The sequence below is a fragment of the Cryptomeria japonica genome, chromosome 1 (assembly GCF_030272615.1).
Source record: "Cryptomeria japonica chromosome 1, Sugi_1.0, whole genome shotgun sequence".
Taxonomy (NCBI): Eukaryota; Viridiplantae; Streptophyta; class Pinopsida; order Cupressales; family Cupressaceae; genus Cryptomeria; species Cryptomeria japonica.
Window position 1 is genome coordinate 546,640,339 of NC_081405.1, and position 18,343 is coordinate 546,658,681.

Consider the following 18,343-nt stretch of genomic DNA (forward strand, 5'->3'; position numbering starts at 1 on the left):
TAATAGAAATTATCAGTATTATGCTTACCATCTAGAGAAATAATATCTCTACCTCTGATCATACATGCTTTGTCATCTCCAATTCTGACTTGACCATCATTGTATTCTTGCAGGGATAGAAATTTCCCTTTATCTCCAATCATATGATGTGAGCATCCACTATCAATTACTCATTCATTCTTATCTTTAATTTTTGTTGGCATGGCCTTTTCTTCATTTTTGATAGCCGGTTCTGGTTCGTCTTCCTTTAAAGCATAGAACACCCATTCCTTTCCATTGTTGGATCCACTAGCAGAGTCTTCTCTCGGTTCATCTTCAAATTCATCAGTTACTCCTTCCTCATCTTCTATGTAGAATTGTTTACTTTTCTTGAATCTATATCTATTCTGGTTAGGCTTAAATGATTTCTTAACTCTTTCCTCAAACCTTGCATTCCTTTCAAGACATTTAGATGCAAAATGACCAATCTTATTACATGAAAAACATTTAAAAAGTGCTTTTCCTTTAGACTTATTTCATGTCAGACCTTTAGGTACTCTTCTAGCAAATAAGACTTCAGGTTGCTCAAATTCTTCAACTTTTTTCCTCATGTCTTCCAATTATTTTGCATATTAAACTTTCCAATCACTTTTGTTGGTAGATGATGATGATGATGATGCATGAAAAGCATGTTTAGACTTTACAGCTCCGGAAGATCCAAATTATTCAAGCTCAAAAGCAGATAATTTCCCAATCAGAATGTCTTTGTTAACTGAAGTGTTTTCCATTGTTCTTAACTCATTAATTGCAGTTGCCTTCATCTTGTAAGCCAGTGGAAGGGCTCTCAAGACTTTGGAAACTATTTCATCTTCACTTATAAATCCTTCACAACATTGAATTCCCATAACAATCTCATTTACTCTTTCCATAAATACAAAAATTCTCTCATTATCTTCCATCTTCAAGTTTTCATATCTTACCTAGTCACCATAAAGTTTAGAAATTTTGATAGTGGGATCACCTTCATTCAGAGTTTATAATTTATCCCACATAACCTTAGCCGATGATTTATCAGTTAATCCCATGATCTGTTGATTAGTAAGTGCACACAAGAGGGCTTCTCTAGCTCTGCAATCATTCTTAATGTTCTTATCCAAGTCTGCAGGAGCAAGATTGCCAGATGTTGGATCATAATGTGTGTATCCTTTCTTAGTGATCTCCTAAATATCCTTGCCAAGACATCTAAGATGAGTCTCCATTTGAATTTTCCATATTCCATAATTTGTTCCATCAAGCTTAGGGATTTCTCTTCTGAAAATAGTTGTCGGTGGATTAGAAGTGTTAGCTTCCATAGGATCTACCTCAAGCAGTTAAGCTTATACAAAAGAGAACCAAAGACCTGATACCAATTGTTAGGATATCCGGTGAAAAATTGAGAGGGGGGGTGAATCAGTTGTCAACATATTATAACATTTAATCCACTTAATAACCTTTAACCAAATTAAGTATTGGTAAAGCACATATAGATGTTGATAGGAATAGATACCGGTAAATGATACAACTTAACAATTAATCAAATAAACAATGCAAATCAACCATACCACATAACACCATGATTTGTATGTGGAGAACCTAGAAAGGGGAAAACCATGGTGGAAAGCCTACCCATAGTCAGATGATACTTCTACAAAAAGTATGTGATATAATGAGAAGCTTGCACATGCAGGAAGGCACACTACCTAGAGCATACTTCTCATTTCAAAAGAGTCTCACTGACTACAAAGAGGCTACAACCATCTCAAGATAAATGGACAACAATCCAATAGAGTGAACTACCAGAAATAGAATCCATCATGCCTAATTACACTCCCAGTTAAGCTCAATGTCGGAAGACTAAATCCTCTTTTGAATCCAATTCTATCACCAATGATCAACCAACTCTTCTGCCTGAATGATATTACAATATTCACACATTACATTCATTGACCATGACCTTTTCAATAACCATGATACTCTACAAAGAGTTTCTACCTCTTATTTATACAAACCCTAAGGCCTAAACCAATTAGGTCGGCCACCTAAAGGATATTACAATAAGATCATTACATAAATTCATATTACATTGATATGCCATGTTGGCTTAAGACCAAAACAACAATAATAAATCCATAGATCATCTCAAAACATCCCGGTAACGTGTAGAGTACACGTTATCATGATACCGATCCATAACCTAGATAGGTACTAAAATTATTCTATCCACCACGCCAAAGAAATGTCTTCAAGCAGTTGAAGCACGATCAAAGAACATCTTCAACATCCTGAAATCCATGAAGAAGCTACACCAACACCAATTATGCATCCTGTCAAGATTCCTCAGTGAAAGCTTTGTCAGTAGAGCCTTAAACCAGTGTCGATAAGGGTTTACTAGAGTGTATGATAGCATCTGATTACCAATTCAATACCAACTAACCAATACATGCTCATGGAGCATATAACACATGAAATCAAACATACTTCGTTGATCCAAACATGTCGGAAGTGTCCAACAGATAATCTCTTCTACCGGTAACACTAGATCTTCTACCGATAACCAAAACCTATCTGTCGATAACCAACCATATCAACTAGTGTTGACATCAATGACAAAACATCAATGCAACACATAATAAATTCATCCATAATGCCAATATATCCAACATGGTCAGATGTTATTTATAAGTTCATTTTCATTTGTAAACACTTGTAAATGTTCTGTAAGTCAGTGAGACTTCCTATATTTTGTGTTTGAGCAGTGAGCTCTAGGCGGTTGGCCTTTCTGCATATGCAGACCCTCTTATATAATATTTGTATACCTTGATCAAGTATATAGATATTGTGGGTATCATCCCCATCATGGTTTTTCCCTTTTTAGGGTTTTCCATGTATAAATCTTGGTGTTATGGTGTTTCCTTTATTTGTGTTATTTGGTGTATGCATTCTATTTTTATTTATTCTTAACCAATTAATAAGGAATAAGTTCAAATCTAAATTTACTGGTAGAACACTGATTCACCCCCCCTCCCCCTCTCAGTGTTCTTGGATTCCAACAATTGGTATCAGATCTTGGTTCCTTGGAAGAATCTTAATCACGTGAGGAAGATCCAGAATTTGGAATCAATGAAAACCGGTCTACAACAACTTAGACTTGCTCTTGAACATCTTGATAATGAGAAGATGGAGAACATTAAACTAAAAAGTGAACTAAAGCAAGCTAGAGAACACATTATTTCATTGCAAGGAAAGCTTTCAGTTGTCAAGGCTAAGAGGAAGAAACATTGTGATCAATTGCAAAATCAAAACAGTGATGAGGAAGATGCTATGAAGGATCATTGTCAGAAGCTTACTCAGGAGAACACTATCTTGAAGAATGAGATGTAAGTCATAACCATGAGAATGTGTAGAGAGATTGAGGATAGGAATAAAAATGAATAAAACCTAGCTCAAGAATTGAAGGATAGATCTGAGGAATGTAATAGTCTGACTCATGAGAATGATATACTGAAACTTGTGTTGACCCAGTCCCAAAATAATGAATAGGAACTTGAAAGATAGATTATTATCATGAGATGATTTGGTCACTTCTAATGAGTACAAAGACAAATTTTTAGCCAACTCTGCCAAACTTGATGAAATGATGAAAAATCAGAGACATGTTAATGACAAAAGAGGTCTTGGTTATGAAGAAGGAGAAATCTCTGGTACTGCACAACAAGATACATCAACTGAACAAAAGCAGAATCATGTCAACCAGAACCAGAAATCACTAATAAGATAACCTTCACAAATTCAATGGTACATGCTTTATTTGCAATATATATGGTCATATGGTTAGTCGGTGCAAAAATAAGAATAATCAAAACAATGCATCATTCACCGGTCTTGGAAATGTAAGATGTGATGCATGTAGTATATTTGGACATATGGATAACTAATGCAGATCAAAAGGAAATCAAGGAAATCAAGGGGTTAACAAGGCAACTCAGAAGAATAATATTGTTTGTTATGCATGCAACAAGATTGGGCATATTGCTAAATATTGCAGAAGTAAGAATCTACCAGCAACTAATGGAAATATTGATGAGAAGGGCAAGGCAAAAGTGGAAGACATCAGAAAGCAACATGAGATGAGATAGGTGAGAAGAGATGATACACAACTGACAGAACAATCGATTGAGTCATCAGGTCCTACACCAACAACAGATACAATCGGTAACTAAGGCATTCGGCCTTAGGGGTAGGCAAATCATTGAAGATCATGCAAATACCCCAGATTAGGTCTATAGTCAGAAGATTCTGATTGCGGATAGATACTGAGGAGATTTTAGTGGTTTACTAGAATCCACTTGTAGATCATGTGAACCGGTCGAGCCTAACCAACAACATTTATGACAATGGAAAATTAGGGTTAACAGCGATAAAAAGGGAAAGTTAGGTCATTTTCTTCACATAGCGATTGAGTATTCAAGCGAGCAAATTTCCAGAGCATTTCAGAGTTCTTGAGAGATTTGAGCGAGCACTTTCTTTTGAGAAATTTGATCTCCTGATAGCATTTTCAAGGTATTTTCGTATTTGCAGAAACCCTAGCTTTCGTGTTTGGTTGCAATGGCTTCATCTTCATCCAACATTGATACTCCCTTGGTGGTTGAGATCAAGAATATCCCTCATCCCATTTTCAAGAAGCATCCATACAAATCCCTTCTGGATGAGCCGTCAGGTGGATTTTTGCAAGTTTATCATGGAGTTCTTCATACACATGATATTAGGGCATACATCCACTGCAACATTGAAGAACTTGGCGGATATGAGTTATCTTGTATTTTCACCGATAACTTGGTCTCTGACAACTAGCTGAAATGGGAATTTGCACATTTATAGAAGAAGGGTTTCATGTAGTTTATGGATTTCCTAACTTTTGATGAGGTGGAATGCGTACGATATGTTTTGAGCTAAATTCATGGAAAATTCATCTGGTTGGACCAGTTGTACAAAATTACTGAGGAATTTATCAAGAATATCACATGCCTTCACAAAATCGGTGGTGTTCCCGATATTAGATGTAAGTTATCTCACACTGAAATGAATAAACTTACCAGCACAACTTTTGATGGAAGGTCTATGAGGGTAGATGATCAGGGACATAGATGTTAAATTTGCAGCAATGGTAATTGGTTATAAGGTATATTAGTCCAACCGATTAAACTTTGTATTTGACAACAACATTTTGGTTGCTTATCAAATGGTAAAGGAGGAACACCCATTATGACCTATGCAACATGATGCTAAAGGAACTCATGACTAACCTACAAAAGATCAAACAAGACAAAAATAATACTTTCTGGTATGCTCCTTCATCATTTGCTTAGTATTTTACTTTTTGGGAATAGTTCCTAGTTTTGGAAAGACTTGGTGGGCTTTTGACTGCTCGATAGCAACCTAGATTGCTTAGATTTTGGATAGACTGTTACAAGCCAGGGTTGTCATTGCACCAAAAGATTGACTTGTCAATGCCCATTACAACCACTAGACTTATAAAATCCATAGGAGGTTGTTAAACCATGTTGTGAATCCCTGCGAGGGATGTTGGCCCACTGCCAACAATCCCCCTCCCAACGTCACTCATCATGGATTGCGTGATTCTAACCTGTGACCAAAATCTAATACCACTTGTTACAAGTGCAGTTGTCGTTGCACCAAAACATTGACCTATCAATTCTTGATACAACCACTACACTTATAGAATCTATAGGAGGCTATTAAACCATGTCACAAATCCTCGTGAGGGACATTGGCCCACTGCCAACATACACATGGTGATAAGGATAAGAAATCCAATCTATGGCCATTTTTCAAAACATTTCAGGAGGAAATGAAGAATAGGTCCCGGATTCCTAAATCTATAGTTGAGAAATATAAGGACACAATTTGCTTTACGGTAGATAAAGATGAATATATGATGGAGGCTATGCAACCCAGGACTATATGGATAGTGCCTATGGGTTATGAGGTTGAGGAAGCTACTCTGGATGCCTATGCACAACACCTTTTGCAGGCACCGGTTGAAGCAGAAGAGAAAAGAGGAAAGGGATGCCCAGAAAGAAGATTAGGCCACACCCAATGTGGTCCCAGATACATCAGAAACATCCAAACAAATGAAAGTTGAGCCTGCTAGTGAGACACCGATAGAGCCACCCAAGAACAAATCCAAGGTGACCCAATAATATATGATTGTTTCTTCTGAAACAAAATCTGATACTGAGATCAAGGAGGTTCCCAAGAAGAAAGGTGTTTTTTTCTCGAGTGGTAAGGGAGGAGAAAGGAGAACAAAAGTCTGAACCTATTAACGAAACTCCTCGAAGGCCAAAGATCACCATTGTACATGAGAGGAAACCCAAATCGGATGAGCAAGCTAAACCTCAACCTAAATAGAGAAATGGTAAGAAAAAGATGAATGCTTAGGATTTGATTGAACAAATTGTAAATGATGGTAATCTAGACAACATTTCTTCACTCTTTGACAATTTTGGTGAGGAGGACAAGAAGCAAATAGAAGAGGTCATTCTTTTATATCTTGATTCATTTAGTAGGGCGTTGATAGAATTAGAAAAAGTTTTTCCTAAGGAGTTATATGACAAATTAGAGGTCGGGAAGCTACATGCTCAATCTTTGGATAGACAAATTAAGGAGACCGAATTGGTCAACCTTTGTCCTTCAATAACTCCTCCAGAAATGGATGATTTAATCAATAAAACCGGATCATTAGAATATAATCCCAAGTACAGAATTAACAGTCTCATGTTGGACAGACTTGAAGGAATCAGAAAGGAGGCAATTGATATATGGGTGAGAGTTCTTTTGGGTCTTGGCTATGAGTTAAGTTCTAGTTTTGTACAATCACAGAACATTCAGTTACCTAAGGATAAGAAACAGGTTGATAAACCAACTGTAAATATTGAGAAACCGACAAGCACTCAACCAAATACCACTGTACCGGTTACTGAGTTCCATTTTGAAAAAGAGGGCATCCCGACAGATAATGTACAGATAACAAAGGATACAAAGGCAGATGTAAATAAGGATACAGGTGCAGAAGATACTCAAGTTTTGGGTGAGGTACCAAGTGGTGAAGCCATCGGTGCGCAAGAGCTAAAGGATACAAAGGTTATCTCTTCGGCTGATAAGGGTAAGGAGATTGTGGTGGATCTCTCTTTTGGCTTGTCAATTGACACTTCTGTCATAGCTAAAGGGAATTTACCATAAATTTTCATTAGTTTTGACAAACCCTACCATAAGATGTCACCGGCAGGAAAGATTTAGGCAGCAGTAGCTCTTTAGGCACAAGCTACACAAGAATTAGCACAGGAAGAATCTAAGGATAGGAAACTGATTGAGCACAATTTTGAATTTTTGTATCAGTTGGTCCCAGAATTTCATGCACAAGATGGTGCAAGCTCTTCAAGTAAATTCGAGAAAATCATTGATTTTATCACCAAGTATTATGATTCTTTATTGAAGATCTCAATAATTCAAGCTAAAGAAGATTTTGTGGCAGCCTGGAAGCTAAAAATTTTGCGCATGATTGAGACCGATAAGGTGAAACTTCAGACTTGTTTGCAATCAATTGATGCAGCTTTGGCTGAAGGAGGTAATGTTTACAAGGCTTGTCTAGATTTTGATAAGTTAACCGGATCTATAGAAAAGCAACTATCAAACTATAGGAAGAACCTAATTCAGATTTCTAACATCTACAGCTCGATAGTTAATCTGACAAATTCTTTGGATGGTCCAATTTTGATGGTGATGGATCAAATTTTGAAATTGGAGAAGGATAGGGATAGATTAATAAGGCGAGAAAATGACCTCTGGAATCTGATTGGTCCCCGACTTGATAATATACTATTTCATAAAACATAATGTATTTCTAACCTGCAAAAGGAGGATCTCACTGCTTTAGAAGAGATAGAGTATTATGCTAGCATTTTGAATAGTTTCATCTCTATTCTTGAATCTCTTAAGAATGGTTGGGATTATTACTTTTTATTTTTGAAGAAAATGTATGCACATATTTTGAAGTGTGTATAGAGTCAGCTCATGTTTATAACTATTTAGATTTCTTTATGGGCACCCTTCTTTGTCATTGATGTCAAAGGGGGACGAATAAGTGAAAAATATATATATTTCTCAGGGGGAGCATCGGATGTATATAGAAGACACATGTACAGATTAGGAGGTTATGGATTCAGTAGCAATTTTCACAGATGATATCATTTTTCACATGAGTGTTGCCATGAATGCCAAAGGGGGAGATTGTTGGCAATTGACACTCATCTGACAAGGGTTCATGGCATTATGGGTTGTCATTGATGGCAACTCATCATCTAAAGGTAAATGGTTTCATTGTTTGGTTAACCGGCATGCTTTACACTAACCGGTATTGGTATTCACATTGCTTTACACTAGCACCGACACCGACATTCACTTCATCCCAGCTAAGTCTTCATCCTAGTAACTTGTCATGATCCCAATAATATGTATATAGAACCCGGTAATGGATAGGACCCGACTAAGGAAACCTTTTGATCTTGATTATGTCTTCATGGATTTTGGTGGTAATGTGTGATGGCCGACATGGTCATTGGATTTATGTTTGATTTTCATTATGTTCCAGTGGCCGACTTGTTTATATTTCTTGTTGAAGCCGACATGGTTAAGTTAGAAGGATATTTAAGTAGATCACCTCAGCAACAGATTATATATTAGATGGAATGCGAACTTTTAGTTGCAAATTTTTCAGTGAGTTTTGGTTTGCATTTTGGTATGAGATTGGAAGCGACTGTGTGCAGTTTCGTGTGCACGGCTTAACCGGTAGTATAACAGAGTATCAGAAAACTGGAATACAGAGGAGGTTATAAGAGCGCTCACTAGAACTTATCCATCATGGTCAGATGTTATTTATAAGTTCATTTTCATTTGTAAACACTTGTAAATGTTCTGTAAGTTAGTGAGACTTTCTATATTTTATGTTTGAGTAGTGAGCTCTAGGCGGTTGGCCTTTCTGCATGTGTAGACCCTCTTATGTAATATTTGTATACTTGCTCAAGTATATAGATATTGTGGGTATCAGCCCCACCATGGTTTTTCCCTTTGCAGGGTTTTTTGCATATAAATCTTGGTGTTATGGTGTTGCCTTTCTTTGTGTTATTTGGTGTATACATTCTATTTTTATTTACTGTTAACTGATTAATAAGGAATAAGTTCAAAACTAACTTTACTGGTAGAACACCGACTCACCCCCCACCCCTCCCCCTCTCAGTGTTCTTGGATTCCAACAACATGTACCCCCTATTTTTATTTTAGTAAATATTCAAAATCATTGGTAAAAAGATAGTTAATAGCATATAGTAAAAGTTATATATTTATTAATTTTTTTGTGATTTTTGAAAGTGGTCATATATTAAAGAATTGATCATTGAGAATGTGTACCACCTAACACCCTAAAAAAATACACTTTTTCTAATGTGTATAGAATGATATGTAGAACAAACATATTTTTATCAATTTTGGATGAATAGATGAAAATTTATTTATAAATATCAAAATTTTAGTTTATTCAAATTATAAAACAATATACATGATTCGAAAGACAACAACTAGCTTGATGTTATAGATTTATGTGTATATACATGCCCATACTTAAAAAAAAAAGTGAATTATAAATATTTTATATTTTCTCTCCTTACATGTATCTACATAAACTAACAAAATTTAATATATCATTTTTAATATATCCAAAAATGATCAAAACATTGAACACCCTCATAGAGATGTGTGTATATGGGATGATGTAATGGAATCTATTGGTTCTTTGATGGTAATTCTTTACTCTCCTTTTTATTATTGCACAAATGGTATAGAAAATGACACATATGGTTTAAAGGAAAAGTATGTAGGATCTTTTATAGTTCAAAAAAAAGATAGATGAGGCCTAGGTTGCCTTTCCCCTAATGTTGTCAAATCATAACAGATTTGATAAAAATGTAAATGAATACTTATCATGGATTTCTAATATATACCTTTTGTTTCTTTATGCCAACTAAAAAAATTATATCTTCTTTAATGAATTAAAAATTCTCCTACATATATGATTGTCCTCTTTTTGATATAGATGGATTTTATATTTCACCACTACTTATGATATTAATTTTCCACCTCTAATTAGACTATAATAAACTCAAAGGTTCACATAAAACCATTTTTACTATTTCATGAAGAGTACTTTACTAAATTACATTATGTTCTTTTTTCTTTAAAATGTTTAAGTTACTTGTCAAAGGGCGATGATATTAACAGTACATGGTTACAAGCATGATATATTAGAAGATTATATGGATAATATTATTATAAAATCAAGTTTGATCAAATATCAATAAGTTTTTCTGGAGTTGATAATTTTTGAATAAATTTTTTTATTGTTTCATTATAAGAAAATGAAGTTGATGTGAAATTATTGATATTATTATGAAAAATTTTCCATCCAAAAAAATTCATTAAATGAACAATTTACAAAGTAAGATTCAGGCTATATATAGATTTATTTTAAATTAGTTATCCAAACCTTACCATTTGCACAAGTTTAAAATAAATATATCAAGTTCAATTAGAACAAGGATTTTAAAGGGTATTTTCTTTGATGAAATAATATCTAGTTAAGCTTTCGGTTATAATTCTTGTTAATCATGAAAAATCATTGATATTATATATTTTTTCTAAAAATGTGTACAACTATCAATGTCCTTCTATTCCAAAATGAATAAAATATTAAGGAACATGTAGTTTATTGTATAATATAATGGAATGGTTGTGGTCTATACACCTGACAATAGAGAGAAACACATAATTTTAAAATTTGACCCATTAAAATATATTCTTATACAATAAAAGTGGTAAGGTTACTAATAAATTTTAATCTCAAATATTTATCACACAAATCTATTAAAGGTCAATCGCTAATTGAATAGTTTAAAAAATCTCTATGTAATGCTCAAGTGTATATTGATAGATTATTCCTCGATGATTATATGTTCAACATTGGAATATCAAACACATTGAAAATACTATTGCATGGTTCTAAATACAATAATTTATAATCGATAGGAACTATCCTCATTCTTCGCACATGTGTTATTCTTTAATGTGTACTTTAGACTATAATATTTAGACCCTAGTAAGATTATTCAATATGTTTATTTGAACATCATATTACATAAATTACAATCTTTAAGAATCAAATATATTGATATACATGATAATTCTAAATTAACTATATATCAAATTATGAGTTAATATTAATTCTTAAAGAAGATAAACTTTCACAATACCATAATTTAGTACGTTGCAACTATTATATCATTTTGAATAAAATGATTTATTATCTATTGAAATGATCTCATGTAAGAATAATATAAGTGTGGATGTCATTATGTGTGTTGAATGTCTAATAAATATTGATTTCAAAATTCCCTTTTTTACTCTCGTTATCCATAAGATCAAAACTTTTTAATGCATAATACAAATCTTAATGTGAGATTTGGTCTATAAATATATATAAATATAGAGACAATGGGAAATTCCATCTTGATTTTTCTAAATAAATTCACATAAATATATCTAACAAGGAAGAAAAACACTTCATTATAGATAATCTACCATGTTCTTATATGAGGATTGTATTTGGTGATATTATTTCCAAAGTAAGATTAAAAAATCACATGAGTAAGTTAAGATATGTTCTGTTTGTCAATAAATATTAACATCATTCATGTTCCAATATAAGACCTCCAACTTCTTATTTCACTTTTAAAATTTTCTATATGAGGATTTCATTTCGTGTAAAAATTTCCTCCTCCTCCTTTCGTAGTTTAGTGGGATATTGATGGAGGAGCATCTGGGTTCACAAGCAATCTTGCATCACCATTTTTCTTTTTATATATATTTTCATGTTCAATTTTTTAATATTTTTGGTATAGGGTGGAGCTTCAAGAACATATTTTGGAGTTTTGAAAGATAATTTTTTTTTTTTATCAAGACTTGGCTTTCATTTCAAAAATCGGAAGCAAACAAGATGTTAAATATATTTTCAAGGTTTCAAAGTTTGAAGGGATTAGTTGGCATAAATTATGAATTGGAAATTAATTAATTTACTCAATTTGGATGCCTAGGGAATTTTTAAAGGAAAGTGGCCTTTGGAATTTCATTCTCATTTTATTCTTTCATTTTAGGTGTCTAAAATGGAGGGAAAAACTAGTGATTTTTTTAAAAATAATCAAAAACTCTTCAATTTATCAAAGAGAAAAACTTGGTTCTTGTTTTTATTTACTTTTCAAAGTAATTTACAACATAGATTCATTGGATATAGTTTATCAAGCTTGGGTGTCATATTTGGAAGCATTTAATGAGGAATTTCAAGCATATGCATAGGAATTTCAAAAGACAATTGGAGGGAAATGAAAGAGAAGATTTGAGTGCCTATTTTTTATGCCTAACAAGGGTTATAATCTCTATAAAACACTTCATTTGATTATTTTAAAAGTAAGACATAAATAAATAAAAAAATTAAAGAAAGAACTTGCAAGTTGCTCGATATAATTGCATATGGAAGAGTGTAGGCAATTAGTTTTCCAAGAGGAGAAGGATAAAAGAAGAAAATGAAGAATTTTTAGGTGTGTGTTAGGTGCTCAAGGAAGCCATGAGAGATTTGAGATGAAGGGTAAAATTATATTTCAAAAGAGGAGTAAGGCCAAGAAGGTGTGAAGACATTAATATTCGAGTACTTGTAGGCATGATGTGCATAGAAACATTGTAAAAAATTTAAATCATGTTTCTTGTTGAAATTATGAATATATATAAGTGTTCACGTATTATTTTGTTAAATGAATGTACAAATGTGAGTTGCAATAAATATATTATTTAGCATTTGTTTCTATATAGTGGATTGTTGGTACATTAAGGTTGCAAGATTGGCAGTTTGATACGACTCCTCAATGTTCACTACATCACATATTGATTGTTTCATTATATAAAACATCGTTTTAATATTTAGGCTGCATTCCACCATTATTGCATACAAGAGCACTTCCTTCAAAATAAATAAGTAAATAAATTCTTGGAAAGGATTCATTTCCAACAAAAAAAAATCTCTTCTTTACCACCCACAAAGTAATGGTCAAGTAGAAGTCATAAATAAAGCTATTGAATAAATATTGAGAAAAATAGTGAACAAGCATGAAAAATTTGTATTCACAAGTATTTCTAGTCTTGTAAGATTATTTCAAAAGTATTTATACACCCATAATTTCTACCTCATATTCCCTTTTTTATGGTGTTGAGGCAATCAGGACTCTTGAACACAAAATATTATCATTGAGGTTATCTCAACTAGAAGCATCATTGATGATGATACATATTAGGAACACTGTATATATACGAATTATAACTAATAGATGAAATACATGTGAATATCTCAACTAGACGCATCATTGATGATGATACATACATTAGGAACAATGTATGTATATGAATTATAATTACTAGATGAAATACACGTGAATACTCTATGAAACCTTTGAATTGATTTCAAATTAAATTAAAACTTAAAACTTGAACAAAATTTTCCTCATGAGCTTGAGGTGGTGATATGGTTCTTAATTAAAATAAGCTATACCAAAGAAGAACCCAAGTGTAAATTATAGTTGAATTCATATGGTAATGTATCTTTAATAAAAATAATGGTTGAAAATAACTTATTAACTATTTAAAGTTGCTAGAAACAACTCAATTGCCCCACTTAAATTACAAATCTAAAGAAATTTCATGCATGATTCACATATATGTTTCAAGATTTCCCCTTGGGGTATATATTTCAATATGTAATTTGATAATACCACACACTTTTTTCTCCTTATGGAAATTACACTCACTATCACAGTATCATTCTTGAAGGATATTATGCCACCATTTGTTAATGATCACATCTTGTATGGTGCTTTTACAATATTATTATTATTATCATAATGATATATGATTATATCATATGTAGTATTATATTTGACATAAATATTATGGTATTTTAAGATAAGCTTATTTGCATAACCTATTTCACAATGGGGACTTGAATCATACTCATTATAATAGATTCTTCCCTGCACATATCTTACATTGAAATTACTATATTAATATTAAATGATTAAATTATGTATATTCTCATTCAAACCCTATTTCATGGTTACTCCTCCATGGGGGAAACATTGGGGAATATTTTCCCATCATAATTTGAGCTTTGGTGATCACACCTTATGACTTATATTTAGTTCCATCACTTTTCTTGTTGGTGTAAATAAATATTCATTTTGGATATTATTACACTTACTTAAGTTAACTTAGGATAATGCATCTCTTCGTAGTTTGGATTTGAGACACTTAGGGAAGTGTGCACATAGGAATAGAGCTTGTAGGAGAAATTCCACCTTTTGTGGTCTTATTTTGCTGTTACACTCCACATTCGGTGGGTCATCCACCTCTTGTGGAATATTATATTATTTCTCCTACCTACCCTTAGTATTTCTTACCTACCCTTGTTTCTCATTGAGCCACACGTCATATTTGTGTGCTCATACATCCATATGGCCTTGCCTATATAAGCAGGCCTCTATTCATTGTATTGGTTAATCCAGTTGATCATTTTGCATATTGATGAGAATACAATTTGTTCTTGTCATTCTATTGTCTCTTTTATGCTTTTCATTGTGCCCTTGATCTTGACAAAATCCTACATGGTATCAGAGCTATTGGGGTTTCATTGATTGGTTTTTGGAGACATCGTGGAAGGCTTCTATTTTCGGATTTGGGGATCTTCATTTTTGGGGGGTGTCATACAGCGATTTGGACATCATCGTTGAATCCAGGAGGCCATTTCCATAAATTTCGACTATAAAGTCGACCTATTGTGGTGAGAAATTTTTTTCCCCATTTTGGCTATTATCGTACAGATTTCGAAATTTTTTTTTTTTTAAAAAAAAAATTCAAAAAAAAAAAATCAAAAAAAAAAATTTTGTTCGCTGTTTTTTGGGGGTTCGCAGACCCCCCGTACTCTACAGTACCCTTCATTGCAAGGTCGTACCCTTTGTGCAGGTGTTGTCGGCGCTGCCACGTACCTACTCCCGTCACCGCCACCTCGCTCCGCACGCCACCTCGACTCCCGGCCCCACTCTCCGGCTCCACTGGCTCCCACCTCCGGTGACCTCAGCCCGGCTCTCTGATGGACCGCTCCCGCCTCCGGCGACCGTCTCCCTCCCGTCACTGCTGCAGATCTTCTCCTGCGCCGCCGAGACCTAGCTACTGCCACTAGCCAAAGATCTCCGATGCCGCCCAATCACCGCCGGCCGCCACGCAGAGCCCAGTCGGCTACCAAGACCCCGCCATGCGGCTCTCACACAGCCGTCCGTACGACATGTCACCCGCCACACAGAGCCACCAGGTCATCGCGCACGTCAGCAAATCCATACGGTATGGCCTGCACAGTCATCTGCCTAATCAGCAGTCCGTACAGTACGAACGCCCAATCAGCAGGGAGGTGAAGTTTTCGCGACAGTCATACAACCGTCAAATTTAACACAGTGAATTGCTGACGTCAGCGCCACATCAGCACTTTTTGAAATTTTTTTGACCCCTCTCCATTGGGTTTTTCAGTTTTGCAGTCCAACTTTGAAAGGCCATATCTTGCTCATTTTTGCTCCTTTTTTGGTGCAATTTTTTTTGAAATGGGCTAAAATTCGTGATCTTCGCAGTGGTGTAGTTATTTTTTGATTTTGGTGCATAGGTTTTTCAGAATTTTTGGATTCTCTCAGCTGTACCTATCCAATCCTCAATTCTGCAACTTCAAAGGCCTCGTTTGAGCTCATACGACCTCCTTTCTAGGTGCCATTTTTTTTAAAGTGCTTATTTTTTCGTCTACTTTCAGAATCTATGATCAGATTTCAGAGATTTTGAGTGGAAATTGTACTTTCAGATATTGGTCTTATTTGGCCTATTAGGTACTTGTAAATTGCTTGGATCTTAGTTAGATCTCTTGCATTATCAGTTTGAGACTCTTTTGGTCTTATTGAGGTAGTTGTAAAATTGTAAATCAGAAGTCCACTTTGCCATTTTTTGCAAGTGGCCCATTGTATACGCACTACTTATAAAGTGCCAAAATCATCACATTTGGAGGGGGTTCTTTGATTGAGTGAATTTGGGGGGGTTTCTTGTGTGATTGTGCCTCTCTTTGTGCTCTTTCCATTTTTGTTGCAATGAGTCCTAATAAATTTCCACCTTTAACTCCACATAATTATGCATCATGGAAAATTAAAGTATGGAGTAAACTAATGGAAAAGGGTCTCACACACTACATAGATGGAACAATTACAGCACCACCTGATCCTAAGGCTGATCCAATTGCTCAATTAGAATGGCTCACAAAGAATTGCATGGCTCTTGGAACCTTACGCAAGTATGTATCAGATGACCTCATTTTTCACATTGAGAAGTGTAAAACAATCAAGGAGGCTTGGGATATGTTTTAGAAATTGTATGGACAAGTTGATGAAATCAGAGGCTATCAGATTGACAATGAGCTCACCAACTTAGATCCCAGGAGTTTTGATACAATCCAAGATTATGTCACCAAAGCAAATGAGCTAAGAGCAAAGCTTAAGGATTGTGGAATTGACAAAAAGGATGCTCAATTGATATTCAACTTGTTGGATAAGCTTGCACCAGAATATGCAGCATTTGTGTCTAGCTTCCAAACTCATCGTTTGACAGTGGGGAGTTCTTATGCCTTCATTTGATGCTTTCACAGAAATGTTGATATTGGAACAATCTAAGTTGTTGAACATGGGGTTTCTCAAGTCTTCAAAGTCCAAGGCTTTGGTGGCTAATCAAGGGAATCAAGGAAGTCAAGGTAAAGATTCCAACAAGAAGAAGAAGCAATCCAAGTCTAAGCCACACCAAGAAAAAGGACAATCATCCTCTCCATCACAAGGCAATTTTTCCTCCTCTTCCAAGAAGGGGACACCACCTAAGAAGGATAAACCAACTTGTGCATATTGCAAGAAGTATGGTCATGATGAGCATCGATGCCACGCAAAAAAAGTTGATGAGTTAACCAATCTTCTTAAGAAAAACAACATCAACTTGCCATCCGCCTACACAAAGAAGGATTCATCTCCTTCCTCTTCCTCACAGTCTAAGGGAAAAGGGCAAGCATTTGTGGCTACAACAGGTTCTTCACAGCAATGGATACTTGACTCGGGTGCCTCATATCACATGGGTTCTACAAAGGAGCAGTTTTCTTCATTGGAGCCATCTAAGGTACCTCACATTTACATAAGTGATGACACACAAGTAGAGGTTGAAGGGAAAGGCTCAGTGGACATGGATGATGAAACATTTGAGAATGTTCTCTATGTTCCTAACTTGTTTACCAACCTTCTCTCCATCTACCAAATCACTCACTATGGGAATGGGAATAAGGTTGAGTTTACACCAGATTCAGTTGTGGTAAAGGAACTTGATGATGATGCCTTGGTAGTAGTGGGACAAGTCAATGACAACTCAAGGCTTTATTCATTCTCCCACTTTGTGCCAAGTTCACCTTCTAGGGCCTTGCTTACTCATTCAAATTCAGAAAGTAAGCTATAGCATGAGCGGTTTGGTCACCTCAACTACCGCTATCTTCAGCAGCTAAGCACTAAAGACATGGTCACAGGTCTACCTAGAATCAGTTTTTCAGAGGGTGTATGTTCAGGTTGTTCCATGGGCAAGCATCCCGAAGAGAAGTTTGATAAAGGGAAAGCTTGGAGAGCTTTGGAAGTTCTTCAACTTGTTCATAGCGATGTAGCAGGTCCATTTCCAGCACCTTCATTTAGTAAGGCCTGCTATGTTCTTACCTTCATTGATGACTACTCCCGCTTCACTTGGGTCTACTTTCTCATTCATAAGAGTGAAGTATTTGATAGATTTCAGGACTTCAAGACTCATGTGGAGAAGCAATCGGGGAAAGTGGTCAAGATTCTTCGCACAGATAATGGAAGGGAATATGTGAACAAAAGACTTGAGGATTTTTGTACATTTGAGGGGATTGATCTTCAGCATTCTGTAGCATACACTCCATAGCAGAACGGGGTTGCAGAACGCAAGAATAGAACTCTCAAAGAAATGGCTATCTGTATGATACATGCATGTTCTCTTGATCCCGCCTTTTGGGTAGAGGCTATCAGTTGTGCCACAC